This window comes from Taeniopygia guttata, chromosome 16 (genome assembly GCF_048771995.1).
Source record: "Taeniopygia guttata chromosome 16, bTaeGut7.mat, whole genome shotgun sequence".
NCBI classification, from domain to species: Eukaryota; Metazoa; Chordata; class Aves; order Passeriformes; family Estrildidae; genus Taeniopygia; species Taeniopygia guttata.
Genome location: NC_133041.1, coordinates 3,128,821 through 3,143,821, shown reverse-complemented (window position 1 = coordinate 3,143,821; position 15,001 = coordinate 3,128,821).

Genomic DNA, 15,001 nt, shown 5'->3' with positions numbered 1-15,001 from the left:
AGATTATAAAGGTTACAAATGCACGTTTGTGGGAAGGGAGAAATGTTTGGGGATGTAACTATGCATTTGTGCAAGATGGGTTCCATGAGGCTTACCAACCACCCATGAAACTCATTCGGATTAGCCCCGAATGCTGTGACAAATGTTTGAGTAAATGTCCTGAATTTAGACTAAAACTAGAGGGATGTGCAATAAGAGGCTATGATCTTGATTTTAATATCACTCAAGTGTGTGTTGAATATCATAAGAACAGGACTAGAACTACCCCTCCAATACAAAAGAAAGCTATTACTACCCCACAGCCACTTATCCCAGAAGTAGAGGAGCAGCCTATAGCTCCTACGATTACTAAAATTGGGCCGTACGCTATTGAGAAAACAGAAATCCAAAGACTGCTGGTCAATCCGGAATGGTTTCTGAAGCGAGTAGAAATGGGAATACAGGTAAATGCTTCAGATGTCCGGCCAGAGTGCGCCCCATTTCTCAGAAATCCTTTCATGGACTGGGCCACTTGGCTTCAAAAACAAATGCCCTCCAACTTTAAGAGTAAAAGAGATCTCACTGGGCTGCTAGGGACTGGATTAGGAGTGCTAAATACCATAGATTCAGAAGTACTGATGAATAAACTAACAACAGTAGGGAACAACTTGGTTAAATTACAGCAACCTTTGCAATCTTCCCTACTAGCACTGGGTGACAACCATTGGAAGTTATCCAAAGTATTACCAGAAGGGGAAAATACTGAAGAGCGAGACCATGAGTTAATAATTAATGCATTAGGCACAGCTAGCGAAAATGTTTCACTAGCTCTTGGGTGTACCCAAGCACAACTATGGATGCAGTCAGTAGCTGCTGCAGTGATCAGAGAAGGCGGGGAGGGAATATTCCCTGCCGAACTCTGTAAAATTGTTTGGGATAGTGCATCTGATATAGAAAGGGAACTACAAGCTTGGTGGACTTTGGTCAATTTCACTTATAACCCTATGACAAGTAAAGTAACAGCCTTTGTCTTAACAATACCTAATGCATCAGTGAGCTTAATTCATCCTATAGTGCCCCTAGGATTAAACCATGAGGGGACTGTGTTATATCCTTCTGAACATAGAACATGGGCGCGAGAAATCAGAGGAAAGTGGCAGACCATCAATCTAGAGCCCTGTTCTATGAGGAGACAACTGGGGTACATATGTGAGGGGACATTAGAAAGTAATAAAGATACATGTTTAGATACGGACCAAAGTATTTGCCACTTTGAAACACATTCAGGCAAACAAACAACTTTGCTTGTATATGTAGGACAAGGTTGTGTCTGTCTCAGAACAGCATGCTCCACCATAATGATGGATAATCTAAGCATGAATGAGACTCAGTTCAATCTATGTGTCTGTAACTTTGTTAAAATTGAGGGATGTGACTTCTCATATCAGGCACCTGTAGTATCACACCAGTATATAAAAGCCAATTTAATCACTGTACAAGAGATAGTGCCCGTGCCCATAGGAATGAATTTGACTTTAGTTGCTCAATTGTTAAAACATCAGGAACTGAGAGAAATTTTAAAAGAGATTAGAGACGCAGGGAAAAAGACTTTAATTACTATACACCATGACACAGAGACCATCAAAGGAGTTTTTAAATGATTTGAAGAACACTTGTCTCTTCATTGGTGGGATGTGCTTTTTGGATGGTCACCAACAGCAACCGGCATACTTAATACTTTAATTCATCCTATTATTGTGTTGCTTATTTTAGTTAGTGTAAGCTTGATTTTGTCTGTTGTAATACTTGTTTGGAATCAGAAAATGATATGACGAATGAAAGCCCTAACTTCACTATCAAAAGAATATGGCTTAATTTTGAAAGCAACTAGACACATGTCTTGGGCAGATGAAAAAAGGTCTATATATTGAGTAAAAGAATTTACTCATTCCGAAGAAGAAGTAGGGAATGAAACATAAACTTTTAGGCATTTAGAGATTTTGACGGAGCTAAGAGAAATAAGCCTTACTAGAGTTAATTAAAATTATAATAATAAATGAGTAGGCCTTGATGAAGTTAGGAGTTAGTAGTTAACTAATAATTAATTTCTTGTCAGCACAATGTTTAGTTTGCTGGGTTTATAATGAAGAATATAGAAACTGACAAATAGCTTTTAGGAACATAAGGCAATTGTGGGCCTCCTCTGTTCTGAAACCAATTGAAGACAAGGAATGGGAGTTCTACCAAGAGTTCATTTGTCATACTTGCATTGAAAAGGTAGAAAGGTCAGAACGAGGAAGACTTCATTTACTTCCTCATTTTGGGACCCCTCCCCATGAAAGGGGCCACCGACCCATTTCAAGGGACAAACTACACATGCTTAATAGCTTTTAGAGTGATTAGCATACGAAGCAGGGAATGGGATGTACCAAAATGATGAATATGTATTTCTATTCTGTGTATTCAATACTTGTATGGATAAAAAGACTCTGTAATCACCTGGAAGGTGCGGTGTGTATTTGGGAGCTATCCCGCACGCTGCCCGGCGTCGAATAAACATACACTTTCTAACTTTAAACTGTTAGAGAGTTTTTGTCCGTCACAGTTGGATATTGATACTAGATCAATATCCATATTTTTTTAATACATAAGGGAGAGAAACCCACACTTTCTCTCTTCCCTCCTACACTGCCCCCCAAAATAACAGTGATCCCAAAGCAAACAAGGGCAGTGCAGCAGCCCAAGCCCTTCCTTGCCTGCAAAGCAAAGCAGCCCCTGCACAGGGTCTGGAGTCCCACCTCTGCTCCCACCATGGAGGTTTGTTTGTGTCAGGCTGGCTGCCCCAGCCCCAGCCCCAGCCCCAGCCCCAGCCCAGGCCATGCTGGGTGCTGGGGGCTGTTGGCAGGGCCAGGAGCCCACTCCCATTTTGTATCCACCCCAACCCGTGCCCCCAGCCCTGCCAAAAAGCAGCTGGGCACCGACTGAAGTTGCATCTGCCCCAGCACAGGGGGAACCTTTTGTTCCCAGCCAGTCTGAGCAATGCCCAAATCTGGGAGCATTTCCCCGGCTGTGGACTCATCTGCAAATTCGCTGTGGAGCCTGGCTTTGAAGACGGTGCCAGAAGTCCATCATCTTCAGCTGCCAGTGGCCAACTTGAGGAAGAGTTTGTCATCCTTGATGTCATCCTCACTGTCTCCAGCAGCAGCAGCAGCCCCACCTGGTACAGCTTCTCCAGGGGCTCCTTCTCCTGCCCTGGGGGTCAGACCAGGCTGTCAGGGTTCTGCCCAGGGCCCCAGCTGTCAGGGAACCAGGACACGCAAAACCAGCTCGGATGGCAGCCACCAGTGCTGGGCAGAGCAGCTCAGCTCCAGCACAAGGGCTGTGTGTTCCCACCCAAAGACCCCAGTGCATTGACACAGGCAGGGAAAAAAGTCTGGGTTTCCTTGCTTCTGATTGCCAGGGCATGTGTGGAGCTGTAACTCACCAGGGCCCGGCAGCAAAGTGTGCATGTGGCTCTCTCCCTTCTTCTACGGCAGGTGAATATCCTGTATCCAAGGTTCACAGAACAGGTCTTCTAAGGAAGGTCTGTCCAAGAAGTGCATGGATAAACACCACCTGATAAGATCTTGGCACTCTGGGCAGAGAAACCAGAAACCAGCGGTCAGCTAGAGAAGGCTCCTGTCTGCTTTGCCCCACTCTTCACATGCCCAGGCCATGCTGCTTTTGTGCTCCGAGCTGGGCCTAAACTTTCCCATCAATTCCCTGTTGTGGAGGAGAGCAGGAGAGCAGGACATGTGCCACCACCTCAGCGGCTGCCAGAGCGAGATGCTCACGAGCTGCTGCTGTCTCCCAGCACTGGTATTGCCCCTGTGGCCAGAGATGAGGATCCACCTGGAGAGAGCCGCTGTGGCAGCGAGAGCTGATGGTCCCAGCTGATCTTCCGGCCCCTCCTGAAAGGGTGCTGCCCGCAGACCATCTGGTGCAGCAGGATGCCCAGGGACCAGATCGTTGCTGCCTCTCCGTAGTACCAGCCCAAGTGGGTCCATTCCGGGGGGCTGTATGAAAGTGTTCCTGTGGAATACAGATGGAGTTCATCGGGGGAATGCTGCTGCTGCTACCAGAGCCTGGCCCCAGCATCCCTGGGCATGCAGGGGCTGCCCCAGTGGCACGCGGGGCGACTGCTGCACTCTCGCCAGCACCTGGGACTTGTCTACAAACTCAGGGCTGGACAAGAAGCCACTGGTGATGGAAGAGGGCAGCAGAAGCCCCAGCAAGGCCTGACCATGACATGTAAAGCAAAACCCCACTCAGGGCTGGGGGAAAAAAACATGTCCTTATCCTCCCTGCCTGCAGTGCCCCAAAAATATTATGAAGCCAAGACAAACAAGGTGATTGGAGCAGCCCAAGCCCTTCCTCTTGCCTGCACACCAAACTGGCTGGTGCACTGGTCCTGGCCCGATGTAGTAGATAGGGACAGGCGAACGGAAGATCCCGGGATGTGACGGAAAGAAAGACCCTTCCCCCTTCACCCTGCAACACATTATCTACCACCCCCAGAACATGTAACCACACCTAACCCAGTAGTTTTCAACTCCTGACTAACCCTAGAGGCCCTACCAACCCCCCCTGACGTAGCAAAGTCCCCCAAGACTATTTAAACCCATGAGATAAGAAAATAAACACTTTTTTCAACCGTCCACCGCCCCCTCCTCTGCTACCCCCACCCACGGATGTTTTTGTCAGGCCGGCTGCTGCTGCTCCAACCCCAGCCCCAGGCAGAGTGGTGGGCAAAGGCTGCCAGCAGGGCTGGAAGATGCCTCCCTGCCCAGCCCCGCTCAAAGCAACTCAGGGGAAGGCTCAGTACCCTGACTGGCAGCAAAAGGGAGAATCCTCGCTGCCACACCCAGCTTGGCCTGTGAGATGTTGGGCCATGAGATGGCGGGACTGGGAGCACACCCCTGCCCGGGCTCACCTGCAAAGTGAGTGTAGGCTGTGTCTTGCAGGTAGGTGCCACAGCCAAAGTCAATCAATTTTGCCTGGCCAGTGGCCAGGTCAACCAGGATGTTCTCTGGTTTGATGTCACGGTGCAGGACCCTGCGGCTGGTGCAGTGCCGCACGGCCTCCAGCACCTGGCGGAACAGCTGCCGTGCCACCTCTTCAGACAGGAACCTCCGTGCCCGAATGAAATGCAGGAGGTCCTGAGACTGCTGTGGCCGCCCCAGCACCATCACGATGTTGTTGGGGAGCTCAAGCCACTCCAGCAGCTGGACCACAACAGGGAAGCCAGTGGACACCATGTCCTTCCTCCTCCTCCTTCTCTTCCTCCTCCTCCTCCCTCCTCCCCCTACTTTTCCTCCTCCATCCTCCTCCTCCTCCTCCTCTCCCTCCTTTATCCTCCTCCTTCTCTTCCCCCTACTCTGCCTTCTTCCTCCTCCTGCACCCGCCGCTGGCCCCGCCGCTCACCGGGGCACCGTCCGAGAGCCGCGTGGCTACGAAGACGCTGCCGAAGCCGCCGCGCCCCAGCAGCGAACCCACTCGGTACCGCTGCTGCAGCGCCTCCTGCGCCTTCCCTGCGGGCGGGACGCGGCTGTCAGCGCTCGGCCCGGGGCCAGGAGCGGCCCCCGAGCGCCCCTCAACCGCCTCGGGCCGGCCATCCCCAGGCCTTCGGTCTCGGGACCGGGACACGGGAGGCTCGGGGCCGGCGGCTGCGCTGCCGAGCGGCGGAGCTCGGGCCGGAGAAGCCGCGGCGGAGGTGGCGGGAGCGGCCGTGCCGCGTGTGTCCTCCACGGGGCCCGGGAGGAGCCGGGGCCGGGGCCAGGGCCAGGCCCTGCGGCGGGGCCGGGGCCGGGCTCGGGCCAGGCGGAGCCAAAGGGCGGCGATGCCGCCCCAGCCCCAGGCACTGATGCCCGCCCAGCAGCGCCACCGCCAGCACGGCCAGAGCCGGGCGGAGGCGAGACCACGGCGGGGCGGGCGGGGACGGGGACGGGGCAGCCCCGCCCGGGGCCGGGGGCGGGCCGGGGACATGGCCCGGCCGGGCAGGGGGGAGAAGGAGGCGGGGAGAGGGGAGGGACAGCGGGTGAGGGACACCGAGAGGAAGGTGTCTGACAGCAGGAGAGAAAGAAGAGAAAGAAAAAGAATAGAAAAACTGCTTATGCTGCTGCTGCTGCCGCCGCTGCTGCCGCCGCCACTGCTGCCGCCGCTGCCGCTTCTGCCTCTGCAACTGAAGCACCGAGGCTGTTTGTCCGCGTGTCCGTTCCCCGCTCGCCCCACGGCCGAGCCCCGCACGCCCCGGGGACAGCCCCTTCGTCTGTCCAAACATGGGAACGTTGCAGTGTTGAGCCCAGATCCAGAGTCCTGACTCCTGCACACTGGCAGAGGAATCCCCTCTTCTGTGTCGCTGCTGTGCATTGTCCTTGCTGAGGTTCAAACACTATTGGGGCACATTCCCTGGGTGTAGGATTCGTACCTGCTCCTACAATTCTCTCCTCCAACGACTCCATGAAGGGTCTGTGTGGGTGGACCTCAGGGGACCCATTTTTTGAGACACTTTGGGTTTTTCCTCGGACTTTGACTCCTGGTTCGGTTGGCGCAATCTCCTCTCAGGCCCTGAGCTTCCAGGGCTCAGCTCTAAATGCACCACGGGGCTCATTGGGATCAAGCAAGTCCTGACAAACCATGGCTCTGCCCTGATTTCCTTCTGCTCTAGTGCAGTCCATTAGGAAGGTTTCCTACAATACTGATGGAAAACTATTTGCAAGAGCTTCCAATAAATCCATGTTCCTCTTTGAAGAGTATATTTTATGACTGTTCTATTTAGAGCAGAGGTGACTGCAGCATTCAGCGACTGATATTGGCCCAGAGACTCTCCTGAGGATGTCTGGCCTAGTCAGAGAAGCTGTGCCTGGAGGTCTGAGGCAGTGTGGACAACCTTGCCCCACATAGCCCAAGCCCGTCCTGTCTCTGCTCAGTCACCTGGGACCTGCTGTGCTTGGAGAACTGGCTGTGCTCAGGCAAAGAGGGGTTTTCTTCTTTTATTTTTTGAAGAAACCTAAAACTCCTAAGCTTCCCCATTTAAAACAGACACACTCCACCCCTTAGTTGGAAAATGGAAAAGACTCTTTATTAAGCAAGAAAACCTAAAGAATATCAAACAATAAAACTTCTTGCTGCTCCAAAAGAGAGATAAACTCAGAAAGTCCCCTCCCCGGGCTGCAGTTCGGCTCACTCAGTCTCTTATCGGTCCCTCCGGCACTGGAAATGCTGCGGCCCAGGCCGGGCCTGGTGGGCCACAGGTGTGAGCTGCCAGTGCTCTTCTGGGTGCTCAGTCCAGAGCAGGTTTGAGCAGGTCTGAAGAAAAGAAAAAGCCACAGTCCAGGGAACTTCTTTGCCTCAGCTAGCTAAAACTAACTAAAAGCAAAGGACAGCTCTGAGGGTAAGTGAGCCGAAGCAGGGTATTTTCCTGGCGGGTGCGTTTAGTCTCCACAAGCTGGTGGCCAAGCTTGCGGAGACCACAGGGTACCCTCCTGATCCAAGGGGATCTTCACCATCACTCCCTTGGATCCTCACTCTTCCCCAAAAGGTTGGGGCATCCCCTGAGGGTAGTCTCCACTTATCAGGAGGTGCTTTTCTAGTCTCTCTCTTACCCAAAGCTGGGCTCTCCCCCAAAGGCTGGGGTATCCCATGAGGTCTGAGAGAGTAGAAAAGACAAGAATAGGGCAGAAATTTTCCATCAAACAATGGCACGTTTATAAGAATAGGGGAGAATCTAATATTATGCAAGAAGCCCCTGACACCCATGCACCTTGTTGAAATTTAGCTGCATTGGGCTCCTCCCCTGTAAGTTCCCCTGTGGCTTCTGTGAAGCTCCCTGTACCCTCTGTCCCTCGGACTTCCCAAAACCCTACCCTATCCTCCCTTGGGGATGGTGTTGGCCACAGCACCCCAAGCACCCCGCTGGACACTGTTCAGACCTCTTGAGGGAACTGCAGTGCACTCGGCACTCCTTTCCAAGGTGGTGATGGCCACACCGCTTGGAACACCCTTTCCTGCCTGGACCCTTCTTCTCCGGCCCCAAGTTTCCCGCCAGCCCCACCCCTTCCGCAGAGGCCCCTGCACGAATCGCGTGTGGGGCCAGTGCCCTTTGTTGGAAGGTGGGGTTGGACCATCCCCCATTCCTTATTCCGGCTCCTCCTCTGGGGGGAGGATCGCCTATGGGGCCTCCCGTCAGGGGACCCTCCTTCTTGGGAGATCACCCTCTTTTATGGAGGGACCTCCTTCGGAGGAAGGTGGAGCTGGAAACCCAGACCTGGAATCCTCCATTTTGTCTCTCCCTAGGATGGCGGCGCCCAGGTTCGTCCCCTTATCGATACCCCATAACACTTGTGGCAGTCGCCAAAGTAATCATATTTCTTCTTATCAACTGAATCAATTATGAATTCAATTTGCATTCAATTTTTGGAAGAATCTCCCCAAGGCCCTTGACCCTTCAAAGCCTTTGTGGAAACCGTTCAAGATCATTAACCTACAAGCTTCCACAGTTGAGATAAATGAAAAAAGGAACCAAAAAGAACAATTTAAAATATGTTTTAAGTATAGAAGAAAGAGACATGAGGCAAGTGTTTGCCCATCAAAGTCAAAAATTTGTTTCACCTGTATAAAGAAAGATCACATAAGAAAAAACTGTCCAAAGTAAAAAAAAAACCTATTATCATCATAATGAAAATAAAAATAAACAATTGAATGAATATAAGGACAAAATTATTCAAGAGTGACTGCCCAAGTTCCCCGTCCATTTCCCTAATTCTACCCTACCAAATGTTCCTTTAAATTTCAATATTATTTTAAAGTTTTCACAGTACGCTTTGGAAAAAGAGTTCATTAATTTACCTTTAGACCTTCTTTAAACTTCATGATCTTTGTTGATTTTTGTTTAACCATTTTCCCACATTCCCAACTAAATTTCTTGACTAAAAAATTGTTCATTATATTCTTGATACTTTAAAATAATTTGCTTAAGAAGTTATATATTATAGAGAGAGGAATCATTCTGTCCAGTTAATACCCACAGTAGCATAAAATGAAATGAGCAAGACCACATCTCCATTTGCTGATCACATCCTACAGGAGGAGTGACCTCCAAAATCACTTTCAAACCCCAGAAAGCCAGAACCTGCAGATTCCTCGGTGATTCATGCTTCAAGCCCAGTCTTACTTCAAGATAATTCCACTGCAATTCCTCCTCCGGACCCTGATTCCATATATAATAACTTTGTACATTTTATATTAAGTTTCTTATGCGAACAAGATCCTTACCCCATGCGTTATGGTCACGAGTAGTTCATTTTTTCCTGTTAATTTTTGAATTCTTTTCTTTTGCTGTAATAATTTGTCACATGCTAGAATCTGTTATATGATAGATTATGTATATGATATGTTATGTAATAGATTCATTAATTTGTTTTGAACCCCAGAACTCTCCTCCCTTTTGTAAAAAGACACAGGGAGATATTGTGGTGTGTTTTGCTTTGAATCCATGTTTGCCCCCTGTTCTCCTGCCTAATCCACTCCCTGTCCCTGTTGCCAATTTTCCCAAGCTCTTTCCTAACCTCCTCCCTTCCAAGTTGTCAATCCTCCCTATCCCTACCCCTTTCTCCGGAGAGTTCAGTGTCTGTCTTGCTGCCCTTGATACCCCACTCCTTACTTTGTATTATTCCCCTCCCCTGTTTTCCCTGATAGGCTCATAAGCTATTTGCCCCACCTTATATTCCTCCCTTACCATATCCTCACTGGTTCACTTTCCTACACCCGCCTCCTGAGTTGCTGTATAAAAACTTCTGTTCACCCCCGCCCCCCAGTCTTGCTGGGGAGCCCAGGAATAAATCCATCTTGTTCTACACCAAGACCCGTGTCATCGCTGTCTGTCCCTGCGCCAGAGCTGCCGATAACTGGGAATTGCAGAGCTCGCAGGGGGACAGTCACGCCTGTGCCACAGCCGTCCAGCACGCCCCGCACACGCGCGCTGCAACACTCCTGGTTAGGTGGAGAAGTCCGAGCTGAGCCCAAAGGTGCAGATGGAACAGCCGTGCACAGGAAGGCTCGGTGGGAAGGATGATCCAGGACCCGTAGGCCTGGCAGCCTGAGCTCGCTCCAGGGGAAGGCCTCGGAGCAGATCCTCCTGAGTGCCATCCCATGGCACGTGCAGGGAACCCGGGCATCTGCTGGAGGCTGGGAAAGCTCTGCAGAGGGACGGGGGCAGCTGGGGCCCCTGACGGGGTGTTGAGGGCTTCTGTGCTGGGGTTTGGGGGTGTTGGTGTTGGTGGGGTGTTGGGGAAGGAGTTGTCTGGAAGGTGAGCGGTTTAGGTTGGAATTTGAGTCACTTTGAAGGCAGCATCTCTGGTTTGGCACAGCTTTGGTTACGGAGGGCAGAAAGAATATTTGTGATTTTTCCTCTTCATGGTCCTGATTCTCCTGCAAAGAACAAGAGGGGAGAGCTGTACTTTACTGGACAATTCGATATCTCTACCAGGGGGAGGATTAGCCTTTTTTCCTTCTATTCATTTGTTTAGGCTACTTTTGTAACACTGAGTGGACTTTCATTTCTTGAGATCTTTTATTCCTTAAGATAATTAGGATATTATCATCCCTTCATAGAAAACCATTTGCAAACCAAAGAAAGGCCCTTGGTTTTGCCCTTGTTTTGTGTAGTGTTATGTTCTGTAAAGTGACCCTCAATGGATGAGGTTAAGGCAAATGAGTTGCTGCTTTGAGATGGGAAGCAAAATTCCAAATCTTCTTTTCCTCAGGCTATCCCAATTAATTTGGGAAGTTTGCAGTGTTTTGGAACTACTTGAGTTGAGCAACGGGAAGTAAAGCTTTCCTGAACTGAGGATTCTTACTTGCCAGATTCTTCTGTGCCTTCGGTGCTAAGGTGTTTTTGTGCTGAAGGCAATAACTTCAATGAGAAAATAATTTCAGCATGGAGTAAGAGCTTCTGACAGAGACCAAGTGTTGCCAGCAGTTGCTCCAGGTGCTCCTGCCAACAGCCCCTGCAGGCAGGAGCACAGCCCCCCAGTGCACGTGGGTTTGGCTCCCTCTGGCACAGAAGCCCCCCAGGGGCACAGGTCTCTGGGGCAGAAGACAGGGCACCAGCGCTGCCAGGGCTCGGGGGGTGGCAGGTCTGCTTGGGCAGGGACTCTGCCTCACCTGCTGGTGTCAGCGCTCCCCGGGCCCCAGGGGTCAGAGCAGCATTCGTGCCCTGACCCACACATTCCTTGTGCGTGCCACACCTGCGGGTTTAGGATGGCCACCAGCTGGGACATGTCTCAAGGAGGCAGTGCCAGCTTCTGTGGAAGGCCCTGTGCACTTCCCAGCTGCGGGGGCTCCTGCTGCCCTGAGCCCGCAGAGCAGGGCAGCGTTTGCTGATGGTTTGAGCCGTTCCTAAAGACTCTGTCAGCCTGTCTTGGACACTTGGGGTGAGGGATTCCTTCTAACCTGGCCATCTTGGGTGGGCTGGAGGCGGCCATAGCGCAGGGGGCAGTGTGTGCAGGGGCCCTTTGTGACATGCTGCAGCATGGTCACCATGGTATGGAACAGCGTGTCAAAGGACCCTTTGTGACACGTGGTGACATAGGAGCTGGCGGTGACAAGGCCATGCCACAGTGCTCCAAGCACTTGACAGGACAGGACGGGACAGAACAGTGCTGTGAGGAGCCCCCACACAGCGCACTCGTTCGTGTCTGACCTGGAGCTTTTCCGAGGTGTTATTACTGCAGCTGACCTCAAGGCCAGACCACAAATCCAGCCACTGACATGGAGCAGAGACCCCCAAGAGTGCCCAAGCTGGCCTGGGTGGAGGAAGAGGAAGAAGGCCCTGGAGTTGCCCCTGCACACGAGACTGAAGAAGTGGTGCCATTCAAGCAGCTGCAGGAGGGTGAGTGGCAGAGCTGGGCTGCTGGGCTGCAGAGTTAGTAGCTGCAGGCAGCTTGGCCCCGCCCCATCCCATCCCACCACACCCCATCCCATCCCATCCCATCCCACCCCACCCCATCCCATCCCATCCCATCCCATCCCATCCCATCCCATCCCATCCCATCCCATCCCATCCCATCCCATCCCATCCCATCCCATCCCATCCCATCCCATCCCATCCCATCCCATCCCATCCCATCCCCTGGGGACATGCCCATGGACAGGATGGAATAGGGGCCGGGCAGACACCCCACAGCCGTGCTCCATGCCCTGGGGCGTCGCAGGGCTGTCCCTGCCTGGGCAGTGCAGGGCTGGGCTGTGTTCTCCGGCCTCTCCCGCAGCCCCTCAGCTGGGGCTGCGCTCGCTCTTTGCCAGGTGCAGCCGTGCAGCGCACACAAGAGCAGAAACGCACCCGTGGCCGCTTCCGCAGAACAGCGCAGGTACCTGCAGCCATCCCCACCTGGGCTGGGCCTGCTGGCACTGCTCAGCCAAGCACCACGCCTGGAGCATTCCGTGGAACATCCCTGGCTTCCTGCCCTTCTCCTACAGCTGGTTTGCAAATTCATGAAGAGGATCCGGGAGGAAGAGACCACCATGGGCAAAGGGCCCAGAGCATATTCGCACATCTTCAAAACCCAGACCTGTGCTGCCCTGGCTGATATGCTGGTAGAGGAGGGGTTTTCCAATCCAAAGCAAGTAAGCAGCCTGTGGCCAGGCTTTGAGCCTCCCAGGAATTACTTGGCCTCCCAAGCCACGTCTGCTGCTCCCTGGAAGCCTTTGAGGCCATGGCAGTGTGGTGGCAGGGGAAGCACTTCTCTGGGGCAGTTGGGCACATTCCTCCCTCTGGCAGCTTTCCAAGTTTCCTCGTGCCTTCTCCAGGTGCCCGCCATGGTGAGGTACATCCACCAGTGGCTCGAGGCCAACCAGTTTGCTGAGCACAGGCTGACCAGGACCCTGCTGGATCTCACCGAAGAACGGCCCGCTGACGTAGTCATGACGCTCCTGCGTGTGGCCCCATTGTGTGACAGGTATGGAGCCCACCTGCCCAGAGGGCTCAGGGCTCCCCAGCCCATCAGCCTGTACAGCCTGTCCCAGGTGTCTGACCAACAGAGAGTCCCAGGGCCCTCTGGCTGCTCCCTTTGCCAGCCCTGGCACATCAGCCCCCGAGCCTGCTGCTCCCTCGCTGCCCCTCAGGGGCCCGTCCCTACAGGGCTGGGCTGCCTGAGTGCTACTGGTGAGGGGCAGTGGGCAGAGGCAGGGCTGGCAGCCAGCTCAGGTCCCCACTGCTGCCCAGGCCACGGTGCTGTGTCTCAGACCCCCCTGAGACAGAGCTCTGACCCCACAGAGCTGCTTTGACCATGTGGAAGAGCATCATGTGTTCGCCCAGGACTGCAGAGCCGGCCATGCTCGTACTGCTTGATGTGCTGGGCAGCTGGCCAGAGCACAGCACGTGCACCTCCGATGGGGACAAAAAGGGTGTCTTTGTCCTGGCTGTGAGTTTCTGCAACTGGCCTTTGCTGGCCCAAGGCCACCTCTCCAGCAGCTCTCCATCCTCCCTCCCTCACGGCGTCTCCCTGCCTCAGGCGCGGGGCTGAAACCTGGCCTCGGGGCAGCTTCAGGGCCACCAGGCCCGGTGCTCCCCTGTGGCTCTCCAGGCCTCTCCCTCCCGTTCTCGGGCACTGCCACACGAACACCTCGGCACTGAGCGCTGTCTCGGGCTGCTCTGTCCTTTGCAGGCAACTGTGCTGATGTGGAAGATCCTCCAGCTGCCCTGTGTCCCACATATGGTGACTGTGTATCTCCCCCACCTATTGGTGCATCTGCTCTTCCAAGTGCTCTTCAGCACTCTGGATGTGCCAGAGGAGGTCAATACCTTCTGGAAGGGATGCCAGCAGCAATATGGCCTTGACACCAGCCCCAACAGGTGCTCCATGCCAGTCCTCCTGTCCTTGCCACATCCCTGGGCAGGAGCCAGTGCTCCCAGCGTGACCCGGGCTTTGCTCTGCACACAGGTTTTCAGTGCAGACCCTGAAGTCCCTGCTCTGCCAAATGCAACACGAGGATGTGGTGGTGGCAATGGAACGCAAGTGTGGCTGGGACAAGCTGCTGTGTGCTGACACCTACCACCATGCCGTGGGTCTGCTGGCCAAGTGAGACCCCCCTTCTCCCCGCTGCCTCTGACATTTGTGCTCTGTGCCTGGGGTGCCCCATACAGTGCCTGTGGTCACGGGCCAGAGGACCTTGTCACCCAGGGACAGCCAAACAGACTGGAAAAGGCTGGGAGAGGAGGGTTCCCACAAGGAGCCACCTCCCAAATAGCCCAGGGGCCCTTGCAGGATGCTGGGGAAAGAACAGACCTCTGTGAGTCAGTCCTGGGAGAGGTTTGTCCCCCTGGCCCACAGCCTTGGTTACTTTGTCTCCTGCCAGGGAGATGTCCTGTGTCTCCATCCCCTTGTGCTCCCGGATCGCTCGCTACCTGCTCCGGCTGCTCAGCACACAGGAGCCACGCTGGGAGCTGCCCTCCCTGGCGTTCTTTGTGGAGGTGAGCCTGAAGGCCAGCGCTGCCTCGCTCAGCTGCCTCCCAGCTCTCTGCCCTCTCGTAGCCGCAGCTGCCTGGGACAGAGCCCGCGCCCTGTGCTGCTGCCTGGGCTCAGCCCTGTGCGGTTCTGGCCTCCTGCTGGCTGGTCCCCTGTCACTGCCCTGTGCCTTTCAGGTCCTCAAGTGCCTGGACATGACTGAACGCGGTGCTGACAGAGTCCTCCAAATCTTGTCAAGGCACCTGCAGAGCGGGTGCAGAGAGAAGTGTCACCTGGTGCTCAGAGCCCTTCTTGATCTCATCAACAATCCCTTGATGGTGAGAAGGGGGCAAGGGCTGAGGCTGGCTCAGGAATGCAGTCACTTGGGCTTGGCTGGGCTTTGGGCACTGGGCCAGCTGCTCCCAGCTCTCCTGCCTCCTGCTTCAGCTGCCCAAGTGCTTCAGAACAGCCCTTTGGCCTCTAGGCCCTGCGGCAGCAGGATGGCGTTTGACAAACTTGTGTTCCGCACAGAGCAAAAA